The sequence below is a fragment of the Mus pahari genome, chromosome 5 (genome assembly GCF_900095145.1).
Source record: "Mus pahari chromosome 5, PAHARI_EIJ_v1.1, whole genome shotgun sequence".
Lineage (NCBI taxonomy): Eukaryota > Metazoa > Chordata > Mammalia > Rodentia > Muridae > Mus > Mus pahari.
In genome coordinates this window covers 71591448-71606196 of record NC_034594.1, presented here as the reverse complement: position 1 = coordinate 71606196, position 14749 = coordinate 71591448, and the positions used below count along the sequence as shown (strand labels likewise).

Genomic DNA, 14749 nt, shown 5'->3' with positions numbered 1-14749 from the left:
GGGGTTTCTTGTGAAAGGTGTTTGAAAGTGTAAGAATTATGTGCAGAATAAGCTCAGCTCCTCGGGGAAAAGGTGCCATAAAACCTAATACATAAATAATATATCAACTCAACACATAGTGACTTTTTCTTGTTAGAGAGCAACCTTAAACTGATACAGGATTGCTGACAAAATAAATAAGGTAAAAGAGAAACTCCATTTGCCGCACCTGATGACAAAAGACAGAAATTTGGATTAAATAGAATTATCTATGCCCTAGCAAATGAAATGAGACAAGAAGCATCATTAATATCTTTCAAAGCAGGTCTAATGATAAAAAGCTACATTCAGAACAGGTTACTTTTTCTGGGTGAATATCTGTGTGTTAAAGGGAAGGTGATCAATCCAACTCTTATTAATCTGTTACCTCAATTATAGAAATAGTTTGATCAATTTTAAAGAAAGCATAAACTAAATATTAGCTCCAAAATATTAAAATATAGATATTAAAGACAGGTGGGATAGCTGACATTTTTAATTCCAACAACTTGAAGGCTGAGGCAGGAGGATTTTTGCCAGTTGGAGACTTGACTCATCTACATAGTAAATTTAGGACAAGCTTGGAATACATATTGAGACCCAGTTTCCAATAAACAAAACTATATAATAATATTAATAATTCAAAAAGATATAAATATAAGCATTAAGCACCAATTTGAATTTTCTTTTCTGCAAACAATGTTTTCTGCTGTTAAAAGCATTAGTCAAGAGATATGTATTTATATGTATCTATTTATATCCCTCTAGAACAAATGCTAATAACCTTTAAAATAGGTCTTCATGCTGTGATGACCCCCGACCATAAAATTATTTTGTTGCAATTTCATGACTGTCATTTTGCTACTGTTGTGAATTGTAATATAAATATCTGATATGCAGGATACCTGATATGTGACTCCTGTGAAAAGGTCATTTGACCCCCATATCATGACCTACAGGTTGAGAATCAATTATCTATAATTATATGTTAAATATACATATATGTTGAAATTTTAATCTCATTGTCTCTTTCTTTTTTAACCACAATTTTGTACTTGAAATATTTTTAAATGTTCGAATCCTTTTTTTTTTTTTTTTTTTTTTCATGACTCTAATAGACAGAGTCATGAATAGGTTGGAACCTGACAGGCAGGTGGAACTGATGGGGCAGCCTAGATATATTGACTCAAACGCTGACTTCTTACAAAAACAAACCATCAGTGTTTTCCTTGTGTACTTTTTGGAAGCACTTTCTAGGCATTCTGGAGCCTTCTATACATGCCAGTAATATTTTAGCAATTGTTTTCAGTTACCTATTAGTGAATTTAGACCAATACACCAAGTGAAAAGCACTGGAAACCTTCAATAAAAAACCAAGGTTACTGTTCCTCTAGAGTAATGTTTTTAGGAGTGTGTGTGTGTGTGCGCGCGCGCTCGCATGTACATGTCTATAATTGGAAAAGTGTTAGCTATGGCACATGGCTTTTGATGATCTCACTGTATCCTCATCTGCCCCCTCAAGGCCTTCGAGAGACAACAGACTGCAACTAAACCCTTCCTTTTTAATATTCCACATTGTTTTTCCTTCTCTTTGGGAAGATTAAGTTTGCCAAGATTTGGAATACCTCACAATGTTTTCTTGCATAAATGCCATGTTTTTAAAAAATATTTTTCTTTTCTTTTGGTTTTGGTAGATATCAAAACCAAAAATTCACAACAAATGTAAAATAAAAGTTCAGAAATTACAAATATAAAAGCTGGGTTGTGCTGAGAGGGCAGAATTGAGGATCCCTGCAGCTTGCTGGCAAGTGGTAGATACCACATCTCAAAAGGTATATGGGGAATTCATAGGAGACACAGGACATCCACCGCTGGGGTTCACATATGCACACTTTTCCATGCAGTTACACATCACCCACACACCTATGCATATGCCCATATACAAGCCAAAGCACTCTCTCCTCCCTTCTCCCAACCTCTCTCTCACACACATACACCATATCACACATACACCATATCAAAGAAGAGTGTTCAGAGCTGTTTCACAGAAAAAAATATGTGTGTGTTGAGTAGGAAAACATGAAGAATTTCTTCAATATTGAAATGCTAAGTTTTAGAATGTGTGATTTCTTCTCTCATTACACATGAACATACCTGTCTTCATTAAGACATCAATATGCCTTCCCTGTGCATATGTGTGACCCCTGGCAGAGGTAGGCAGCGAAGAGAGGGATGTAACCAGGTTACTATTCAAATAACTAACTATGCTTTAGGTGTTATAAGGTATGAAGTTCAAGCTTGTTGTTTAGAATTCCATATGCTGAGAAAAGTATGCTTTTAAAAATGATAGCATATACATGTCAATGAATGTACATTTAGAGTAGCCATTCTGTCTCTTCTTGGTACCAAATATCCCTCTTCACTGAGTTCATCAGTCCTAAAGACAGCACTGCCAGCATGTCTGATAAACTGTCCCACTAAATTTCAGACATCAGACTAGCTACGTGTGGACAAACGACCCTGGGCATAGCCAAGAAGGAGATGTAGGTTTGCTGCATATGTGGGAAATGTGCTTGACCTCCAAACCACTGAAGCATTCATTCTTCCATTGCTGGCTGGCTGCACATGTCCATGGTGACTGCTGCACTCATTGAGACGCTAGTGGCCCAGGGTGCTGAGATGCAGTGGTCCAACTGCAATATCTTCTGTGCTCAGGATCATGCAGCAGCTGCCATAACCAAGACCAGCATTCCAGTGTATGCTTGGAAAGGTAAAATAGACAAGGGATACATGTAGTACCATGAGCATATTCTATACGTCAAAGATGAGCCCCAGTGGTGGTGACCTTACCAACCTTATCCACCTCAAGTGCCCACAGCTTCTAGCAGGCATCCCAGTCATCTCTGAGGAAACTATGACTAGGATCCATCACTTCCACAAGATGATGGACAATGGTATCCTGAAGACACTTGCTATTGATGTCAGTGATTCCATCCCCAAGAGCAAGTTTGACAACCTCTATGGCTATCTATTTAACGCCACTTGTAGGTGGCATCAAATGCTCACAAATAGGATGACTACAGGCAAGGTGGCAGTGGCAGCAGGCTGTGGTGATGTGGGCATCGGATGTGCACAGGCCTTGAGGAGTTTCAGGGCCTGAGTCATCATCACCAAGATTTTGACACCATCATTGTGGTTGCCATGGAGGTCTATGAGGTGGCAACCATGGACAAAATCTGTAAGGATGGCAACATCTTGGTCATCACCACAGGCTGTGTTAATATCCTGTTTGGGCAGCACTTTAAACAGAAGGGTGATATCATTGTGTGTAATGTTGGACATTTCTTTATTAATTATTTATTCACTTTATATTACTATCACTCCTCCCAGTTCTCCCTGACAAATATCCTCCCCCATCCCCAATCCCCTCCTCCTTTAAGAGGGTGGAGCTTCCCCCATGTCCCCCAACTCTGACACATTAAGTTTCTACAAGGCTAAGGCATATCCTCTCCCTCTGAGGCCAGACAAAGCAGTCCAGTTAGGGCAACAGGATCCACAAACAGGCAACAGCTTTAGGGACAGCTCCCTTTCCAGTTGTTGGGGGACCCACATTGAAGATAGAGCTGTATATCTGCTACATATGTGTGGGGTGCCTAGGTCCATCCCATGTATGCTCTTTGTTGGTGGTTCGGTCTCTGAGAGCCCCCAAGGGTCCAGGTTGCTTGACTCTGTTGGTCTTCCTGTGGAGCTCCTATCCCTTCCAGGGCCCTTGATTCTTCCCCCAACTCTTCCATAAGTTTCACTGAGCACTGTCCAGTGTTTGGCTGTGGGTCTCTATCTATTTAAAACATGGGACATTTTGATGTGGAGGTTGATGTAAAGTGGTTCAAAGAGAATAGTGTGAAAAGTGAACTTCAAGCCCCTTGTGGACCACTACTGGCTGAAGAATGGATATTGCATATCAGGTTGAACCTGATATGCTCAACCTCAGTTGTTCCTTAGGCCATCCCAGCTTTGTGATGAGCAACTCCTTCACTAATCAGATAATGGCACAAATTGAGCTGTGGGTCCATCCAGACAAGTACTCAGCTGGGGTTCACTTCCTAAGTCCAATACACAAGTTGAGAAAAAGAGTATGCTTCAAAAGCATGCAAATCAGAAACTTTTCTCCATACTAATAAGGAGCAAGCCAATAAAGAAACCAGAAAAAAAAATCCTGTTTATAATTAGTCCCTTAAAATTATGACAAGTAATAAATCTAACAAAGGAGGCAAAAGATTTAAACAATGTGAACCAAAATTGAAGACAATACAGTATGGAGAGACTCCATCCATGTTCTTGAATAGCCAGAAATAACATTATAAAAATATTAATATTATAAAATAGGTTGTGAGCCGGGCATGGTGGCGCACGCCTTTAAGCCCAGCACTTGGGAGGCAGAGGCAGGCAGATTTCTGAGTTCGAGGCCAGCCTGGTCTACAAAGTGAGTTCCAGGACAGTCAGGGCTACACAGAGAAACCCTGNCTCGAAAAACAAAAAAAAAAAAAACACAACAACAACAAAAACAAAAACAAAAAGTAAATAAAATAAAATAGGTTGTTAAAACTAACATGATCTCCACCCAAAGTCTGATGATTTTTTTTTTTTTTTTTTTTTTTGCAGAACAAGGAAAAATACTAGTGTCATTCTAAGAACATAAAAGATGACAAACAGCCACATCAATGCTAATCAGAAAAAACTATGTGGGCAATACCATAATACCTGACCTCAGACCTTACCATGGAGATTCAGAATTGAACACAGCTGAAGACTGATTCAAAAACAAACCCGTAGTCAAGCATAGGGGAACAATGGATACAGAAACAAATACACAAGTATAGGTATCTAATATGTCAAAAATATACACTGGATGGGGAGAGTAGTCTCTTCAAAGCATTGCTGGGAATTTGGTTATTGGCATACAAAAAAATTAAGTTAAATCTATAATTTACACCTTGGGCTAAAGTAAATTCCACTGGACTAGAAACTTTAGTATAAAACCAAAGATTGTGACTCTTCTAAATAAAAATACAGGAAAAGTACATTAGGACACAGGCATAAGCAAGAATTTTCTGGAATAAACAAGACACCAATAGCACAGGAAATTATCTTAGAACTAGCAGATTTCCATGAAATTAAAAATCTCTTCACACATGATATGCACTCACTGATAAGTGGATATTAGCCCAGAAACTTAGAATACCCAAACTTAGAATACCCAAAACACATGAAACTCAAGAATAAGGAAGACCAAAGTGTGGTTACTTCGTTCCTTCTTAGAATGGGGAACAAAATACCCATGGAAGGAGTTACAGAGACAAAGTTCAGAGCAGAGACAGAAGGAAGGACCATCCAGAGATTGCCCCACCCATGGATCCATCCCATAAACAACCACCAAACCCAGACACTATTGCATATGCCAGAAAGATTTTCCTGACAGGACCCTGATATAGCTCTCTCTTGTGAGGCTATGCCAGTGCCTGGCAAATACAGATGTGGATGCTCACAGTCATCTATTGGATGGAACACAGCATCCCCAATGGAGGAGCTAGAGAAAGTACCCAAGGAGCTAAAGGGGTCTGCAACCCTATAGGAGGAACAACAATATGAACTAACCAGTAACCCTCAGAGCTTGTGTCTCTAGTTGCATATGTAGCAGAGGACGGCCTAGTTGGCCATCAATGGGAGGAGAGGCCCTTGGTCTTATGAAGATTATATGCCCCAGTACAGGGGAATGCCAGGGCCGGGAAGCAGGAGTGGGTGGGTTGGGGAGGAGGGTCGGGGGAGGGTATAGGGGACTTTTGAAGAGGAAATTAGGAAAGTGGATAGCATTTGAAATGTAAATAAAGAAAATATCTAATAAAAAAAAATCTCTTGACAAAAAAAAAATAGTCATTACTGTGAAAAGGCTCCAGGAAAAAAATTCTTAAAAAGAATTAATACCTGTAATCTATACAGAATCCCAAGTATTCCCTCTAAAACCAAAATCATGCCATTAATAAATGGGTTAATGAGTTGAAGAGACATTTCTAAAAGGAAGAAAATACACATAGCTAATAAACACTTGAAAATATATTTAATATTTTTATCCTTCAGAGAAATTCAAATAGAAATTACCATGATGTTCTCCCTCATCCCAGACAGAATGGCTATCATAAAGATGATAACAAAAGCTAATAAAGATAAAGGATAACAGATATATGCTATAGGTAGGAATGGAGTCTTGTCTTAGTCAGGGTTTCTATTCCTGCACAAAACATGACCGAGAAGCAAGTTGGGGAGGAAAGGGTTTATTCAGCTTATACTTCCATACTGATGTTTATCACCAAAGGAAGTCAGGACTGGAACTCAAGCAGGTCAGGAAGCAGGAGCTGATGCAAAGGCCATGGAGGGATGTTTCTTTACTGGCTTGCTTCCCCTGGCTTGCTCAACTTGCTTTCTTATAGAACCCAGGACTACCAGCCCAGAGATGGCACCACCCACCATGGGCCCTTCCCCCTGATCACTAATTGAGAAAATGCCTTACAGCTGGATTGCATGGAGGCATTTCCTCAAGGGAGGCTCCTTTCTGTGTGATAACTCCAGCTTGTGTCAAGCTGACACCCAAAACCAACCAGTACAAGACTAATGAAGCAGCTATGGAAATCACTGTGCAGGATCCTCAAAAACTAAAAGTAGAACTACCATATGCTCAAGCCACATAACTTCTGTGTGTATAGCTAAAGGCTTCTAGGTCAGACTACCAGAGAGAGAACAGCACATCCATGCCCTGCTACACTACTCACCACAGCTACAGAGAAGCCAGTCTAGTAGTTGATTGGCAGAAAAGGGAATAAAGAAATTCTACACATATTTACAGTGGGGATTTTATTCATCTATAAGGAACAAAATTCTAAAACATTTAGGAAAATGAGTAGAATCGTAGATCTTAATATTGAGTATCCTAGATTTGGGGAAACAAAATTGTATATTTTCTCTCATGTACAAAATCTATGTTTGAAATTTAAATGTATGTATGCATGTATGTATGTATGTATGTATGTATGAAGCGTGCATACCTCTGAAGAAGGTAGGATGTAAATTACACAACAGACTGTGATATGAGAGAGAGGTCTAAAGAAAGGCAAGACTGACTGTGCGCCAGTGGATAACCCAACACTGATGCATAAATAGGTAGCACAAACTGAATACAGTGGAACATTTTTAACATAAAGAATGGGGCTAGGAGGGGGAGTAGAGGAGCTTGGGATCCATGCAAAAGGAGATGAGTATGATTGTGTATTTGTCCATGAGCATGTGTGTTCCCATCTGTCTATCTGATTCTGTCGGTGTGGTGTGTAAAGGAAACTATCAAAATGAAACACCCTTCTTTGTATAGTAACTGAAAACTTAATTTAAATTTTTATTAAATGAAAAAAAAATCTCACTGTAGCAGCGTATCCTTTTCAAAACCCAAAGTGATCAAATGAAAGAATAATATAGCCACACCCCCAGGCACCAGAGGGGCTGTGAGCATTGTCTAAGTGATACCCATGTATACATTCTATCCAGGCAAATAGTCCTCACTCTGTCCTCAGAATCTGCAGTGATCTAGACCCCACTGCCAGACCTTTAGAAAAACAACCCATGGACACAGAGTCCTTAAAAATGAGACATGTTCATGAACGGTGTAAGAAAGGCGGCCAACAGTTAAGGAATTATATTGGAAAATAATCAGTTCTCAGTATATTGTTCTGGCTGGGCAAGAACTTGGTATAAAGTTCAAGCTCACCCCAAGCTTATAGCGATCCTTTTGATTTAAGCAAGCATTTGGATTATGAGCGTTTTATTGCCAGGGGTCAGCCAGCCCTAGTGTGGTCTTCTTTTCTGTTGTGGGTTCCTCTGGAGGCAGCGGACAGGGAAGAGCGTTGGCAGAGGGTAAGACTTTTGTCTTATGAGATACTCAGGGTTCTCAGGGTTGCTGTACAATAATAAAAAGTTTACTTATCTAAGTCTAAGTTACTTTGCTGTAGCTGACCTGCCTTCTGTGTTCCTCTGAGGCCAGAAGCTGCAGTCTCCGACACTTAGCACCTCATCCCAAAACAGCATTTGTTCTGTCTCAGCAGGAACTGCGCAGCTCTGACTTTCAGCCTGCTGCTTGAACAGGAAGAAAAGGGGACACTTCGAAAAGTGGATTTGGCGTTTATTTCTAAGTTATAAACAGTTTTCTATGAAAACGCTCTAAGAAAAAGGGGGAAAGTGGAAAGATCCTAAGCAGGGCACGGGAAATTCGAGCTCCCGCTTTACCCTCAACACTTGCACGTATTTCAGAATACATGATCATATGGTAAAGACTTCACCACAAGTTTGCACATGAATTCAAATCATAAATCAAATAAGAAGTTTACAGCAGAGAGTGTGTTTACATGTGTGTCCCTTAGGAGTCATTTTCTGGCTAAACATCCGTCACCTGTCACAGCTCCACAGGTTCATGGAGAGCTAAAAAACATAACTAAGTTATTAGTGAAGTTTTGTATAGATAAACCCAGTCAATATTTTATCTTCTGCTCCAGCACCTATAATAAATCGTGGTTTCCTTTTTATGACCTTTGGCTAATTATTTTACAACCTCTTGGAATACACTCTGAGTAGTGGAAGCCATTAGCTGGTGACAGAGCTTGACAGAGTTCTCATTGCAGTTTTGACTATCAGAAAGGACCTAATAGCAGTCCCACTATAAAAGAGCCTAATAAATACTAATAGAATTCTAGGAACTCTTATAGCATCAATCATAAAGAATTGAGAAGTCATCTATTTGTTTATATAGCAACACTACAAGACTATACATCTTCATAGTTCTGCAGAGATCTGCTAAAAAGGGTGGGCTAATGCCTAGTCATTTTAAATATGTTTAATAATGACAGGAAAATCATATTAATAGATGGAACCTTTCCTAAAATGATTTTCTCCTGGGCCTTGCCTATGGAAGCAATTCTGTTGTGGATTATTTATTAATCCAAAACAGATTCATCTCGGGTAGATCACCTGTTAGTTATTAACTTGTCCTATGATGCCCCCTGACAAATCATTATATTCACCTAGGAATCTTTATTTTTAACAAATTAAAATATCAAAGGCTTCACCTGCATTTTGGGTATAGTAATGCTCACTCCACAGAATGGCTAACAGGCATGCATGTACATATGAGTGAGCAGCAGTAGAGCTCAAAATAGAACCAAGGTTTTATCAGTATTACATGGTATAACATGTATTTGCACTATCTCATAACTTCTCTCAAGACACAATGAGTTTCCACATTGGAAATATTCAAGAATCAGCTAAAAACCTAAAAGGTATCAAACTAGATGGCATTGGGGAGGCTGTATGTTTGTTTGTTTGTTTGTTTGTATTTTAGAATTTGTTAAACTTCAGATTTCCTGTACCTTTTATAGCATCCATGTTGAAAATATGAATAATAGGAGCTGAAGAGAGGCTCAACAGCACTAGCTGCTCTTATACAGGACCCAAGTTCAATTCTCAGGACCCATACAACAGCTTGCAACCATCTATAGACCTAATTCTAGAAACCCCAGGGGCGTCTTTTGGCCTCGGCAGACATGCAGAATACATATGACATGGAGACATAAATTCAGGCAAAATATCCCCACATAAAATAATAGATTAATATTAACAATTTTAAAAGATAGGAGAAATACATAGATGTTAGTTATCTGGTCCAGGGCAAGCGGTAACAAAGTAAAACCCAGATCTTCAGACCACAGTCAGCTGGACTTGGAAAAATTGTCACACGTTTTCTATAGTGAGAGCAGCTGAAAGGACTTGGTGCAGCAAGTGCCTGCTGTTCAAGTCAGTTCATTATACATCTGGCTGACCCGGTGAGGCCACGCCACGGGAAATACGGAAACGCAGTGATGGGTCTGCCCACCACACTGGGGCCCACAGTCAGGCACAGAGTGAGGAGTGTATTGTAAATAGGTGACATTTCAATAATGCATCCTTTCAAAGTAGCATCAAGAAAGGAAAACCTTTACTGATTTGCCTTGAAATGTCAGCAGGTTGCTTCTGAGGTTTGCTGAACTCCTTACCCTGCTGAACTCTTGACCTCCATTGATCTGACATTCTTATTCTAAGACAAAAGAAAGAAAAAAGAAGGAAGGAAGGAAGAAAAGAGAGAAAAGAAAAGAAAAGAAAAGAAAAGAAGAGAGATGCCCTTCTCTCACAAACTCCACAAGGAGAAACAGACACATAAATTATAGATTCTCTCATTTTTAAAACTGAAATAGCTGCACCTTGCCCAATATATGCAACCTTACAGTTTTTCATCCTTGCTCACAATCTCAGAATTATCATGTTGCAGTGAGATGCAAGGCTCATGTTGGAAAACAGATGAAGATGTGAGGGTGGGAAAGAGCTGGCTTTCCTTGGTAAAAGACTCTCTGTCCATGGTGTGTCAAAACTATCATCTAACAACACTGAAATGTCACATGGTCCCAACAATCTGATCACTTCCAAAGAAAATGTCTGATTACGTGGAATATGCTATGACGCCCATAATTTGTGTCAAGCATTGATCAAGTTTCTATCTTAAAATGAATACTTCCTGTCTTCCTAAAATAAAGCACTTCGTGTCTTTCTTCTCCAAGCTTTTTAACTTCTTTTGTGCAATTTTGAGGCACAGAACACGACCACTTAAGATACACATAAAGTGAAACAATGTAACATATGCGTCATATACTCATTTGAGTGCCCCCTCCTGACTCCTGATCGTCAGAATACGGTGCCCTGTAGTAACTGTGGTTCCACATTGTACAGGAACTCTCTACGCTAGTTCTTCATATATGTTTACTAACTTGCATCCTTCTTCTCCCTATTTCTTTCTGCACCCCAATCCTGGCAATCATTATTTAATTTTTCTTGATACACACACACACACACACACACACACATATATATATATAAACTTGCCTTTGTTTAAGATTCCAAAAAAATGTAAGATCCTGAAATAACTTACCAGGCTGTGTGTCTGCCTCGCTGCTGGGGTGGCTGGAGAACCTCAGGCTCATCGCTCAGGGGAGGCCGACCACAGTCCTTAATGGGGGTCCTCAGTCTGTTTTTCTGGATGGGAAGCTGTGGAATCTGGGGCGATCGCTATAGTTTCCAGTTTTCTGTGTACCCAGGCACCGCTGGCATACTGCTGGGAGTTGGGAACAGGTCTCCCTGTCTGTGCTTCCCCTACAGTGTCCATGTGCCAGGCAGGAAGGGGGAAGGGTGAGCCTAGGACAAGGGTTTGGTTCTGAGTGAATGCATAGAGTATATAGGGGCTGGAAGAGAGAAGGCCTTCTCTGGGAGATTTAGGGGTCACTCTGCTAAAAGGTGATCCTTAATGAAGAGACAATCTGTGCTTGTTCAGACTGCTTGATTTGATGGAGGGTGAAATTGCATGTGCCTTACTCAGGTTGAACCAGGGATTAAATACCTTTGGGGGAAGGAATGCCCAGGGGAAAAAAAGGCTTATTGACTGAACACTCAGGGCCTATCTAGATACCTCATTATGAAGACTTCCAGGTTTTTAATGCTGTGTGACTTTTTGCCATGGTCCTCTCAGTGGGGTACCATGGTTATGTTGCAGATCAAATCAGATAGAGACAGGCAGCGAGCTGCCCCCCATACCCCACCACCAAAGCTCCTACCCATCTACCATTCTCAATTCTGAGATTTATGAGGTTTGGGCACACTCAACCTTACCAGTTCTGTCTGGTGTCACAGTCACTTGCCCCGTGTCTTAGTCAGAGTTTCTATTCCTGGACAAAACATCATGACCAAGCAGCAAGTTGGGGAGGAAAGGGTTTATTCAGCTTACACTTCCATACTGCTGTTCATCACCAAAGGAAGTCGGGACTGGAACTCAAGCAGGTCAGAAAGCAGGAGCTGAAGCAGAAGCCATGGAGGGATGTTTCTTTACTGGCTTGCTTCCTCTGGCTTGCTCAGCCTGCTCTCTTATAGAACCCAAGACTACCAGCCCAGAGATGGCACCACCCACAAGGGGACATCCCCCCTTGATCACTAATTGAGAAAATGCCTTACAGCTGGATCTCGTGGAGGCATTTCCCTAACTGAAGCTCCTTTCTCTGTGATAACTCCAGATGTGTCAAGTTGACACAAACTGGACAGTACATCCCAAAATAATTTTCTTTCTCTACATCATTTCACCAGCATAGTGCTCCCCAGATCTACTTATACTGTAACAAATCATAAGATGTGTATTCATTTATGTATTCCAGTGTGTATGCATGTGTGTGTGTGTGTGTGTGTGTGTGTGTGTGTGTGTGTGTACTTATACAAGCATATACTTGATAGTTTCTTTATCGACCCTATTCATCAAATGAAACCTATCTAGTTTTCAGGATCTTCACATGTGAATAATTCTGTAATGAATGTCAAAGTGCAAATGCGTTTAAAGAAGTGGTAGAGTTGGGGGGGGTGTATTTTTGTTTGTTTGTTTGTTTGTTTGTTTGTTTTCATGTAAAACCCAGGAAATATTGTGGGTTCATGTGGTTATTCTTTTGTTAACTTCATTAGGGCCCTTCACTCTGTTTTATGACATGATTATTGCCAATACCACACTGGTTTGACTACTAGATCTCTGCAGTACAGTTTGAGGTACATCAGGGATGGTCATACTTCCAGCAGTATTTTGGATTCTTTGTTTGTTTGGTTGGTTGGTTTTTGTTTTGTTTTGTTTATTCAGAATTGTTTTACCTATTCTGGGAATTTTGTGTTTTTATATAAAGCTGAGAATTGACCTTTTAAGATCTTTGAAAAATATGTTGAAATTTGGATGGGACCTGTATTGATTTTGTAGGTTGCTTTGGTAGAATAGGCATGTGCACTACATTAATCCTACCATACTAAAATATTATAATACTTTTACCATATCAATCCATAAGCATGGGAGATTTTTTTCCATCTTCTGATAACTCCTTCAATTTCTTCAAAGAATTAGTTTTTATCATATAGGTATTTCACTTGCTTAATTAGAGTTACCCCCAAAATATATTAATTGAGGCTATTGTAAAAATCTTGTTCCCTGATTTTTTTCTCAGTACATTTGTTATTTATACATAGGAAGACATCAAGGCTACTGGTTGTTGTGACTTAATTTTGTATCAGCTATTTTTCTGAAAGTGTATGTCAGCCCTTTGAGTTCCTTGATGGAATTAGCTATTTTTCTGAAAATGTTTATCAGATTTTTGAGTTCCCTGGTAGAATTTTTAGGGTAACATTAATACTATGATTTACCTGCAAATAGAGATACTTTGACTTCTTCTTTTCCAGTTTATATCCCCTTGCTCTTCCTCAATTGTCTTATTGTTCTAGCTAAGACTTCAAGTCTATGTTATGTGGGTACGAAAGAGTAGAAAACCTTGTCTTGTTTCTGATTTGAGTGGAATTGCTGTGTGTTTCTCTCAATTTAAGTTGATAAGCTATAAGCTTGCTGTAAACTGACTTTATTATGTTGAGGTAAGTCCCTTGTATCCCTAATCCTTCCAGGATTATCATGAAGGGGTGTTGGATTTTGTCAAAGGCCTTTCTGCATCTAACAAGATGGTCATGTCTTTTTGTCTTTCCATTTGTTTTACTGTGATAATTTACATAAAAATGACCCCCCCCCCAAGCACTCATATATTTAAATCCTTAGTCACCAGGGAGTGAAACTGTTTAAAAGGATTATGAGGTGTGGCCTTCTTGGAGTAAGTGTATCATTGTGCATGATCTTTGAGACTTCAAAAACGCACACCAGGCACTTCTGCCTCTCTCTGACTGTGGAACAGGACTTAGCTCTTCCAGTGACATACCTGCTGTCATGCTCCCAGCCATGGTGATAATGGACTGACCTCTTAAACTATAAGCCTGCCCCCCCCCCAGTTAAATGCTTCCCTTTCTAAGAGTTTCCTTGTTCAGTATGCCTCTCCCCAGAAATAAAATATTCAAGACATTTATATAGTGGATTACTTTGATCACAAGGAAACTAGAGAAAATATTTATAACTAACATTAAATTAGAATATCAAAGTGTGTAAATCTAAAAACTGAGTAACAAAGTCAAATCAACTAATTTAAATGGCAAAAAAATCAGAATATTATCACAATTTATGAACAAAACATTTTTTTATTTACTCACTGGTTAATGAATATTTGAATTAGTTATACTTTGGAGGTTACTACTAACAATGTTATATGCACATTCATGTATAGGTTTCACAGTAGGCATGTTTTTATTTTACCAAAGTATGTAACAGGAAATCAAATTACTTAGATATAAGACTGAATTTAACATACTGAAGAACTGCCAAATTTTTGAAGAATGATTGTGTCATTTTACATTTCTATGTGGACTATAATTTCAAATCCTCCCCTACATTCTAACATTCATATTTTTTTTTCAAGCACTTAGTAACTCATTTTCATCTGCACCATCTTTTTTTAAATGTACATACATTTTAGGCTTTAGAACCTTAGAGTTAGGGGAAAACATTAGTATAGAAGGCAAAGTAGTGAATAAATTGAACTGTAAAAATTAAAATCATATTTCTCGAGCAAGGTAAATCACAAAGAAATCTATGCTCGATACATACAAGTGCAGTTAGAGAAATCTATACTCGATACATACAAGTGCAGTTAGAGAAATCTAT

General features: G+C 39.2%; 1 pseudogene; it reads left to right on the top strand.

Moving 5' to 3' along the window:
- The first annotated feature begins 2475 nt into the window (after positions 1 to 2475).
- On the top strand, positions 2476 to 7770 carry LOC110321966 (annotated as a pseudogene).
- The last annotated feature ends 6979 nt before the right edge of the window (positions 7771 to 14749 follow it).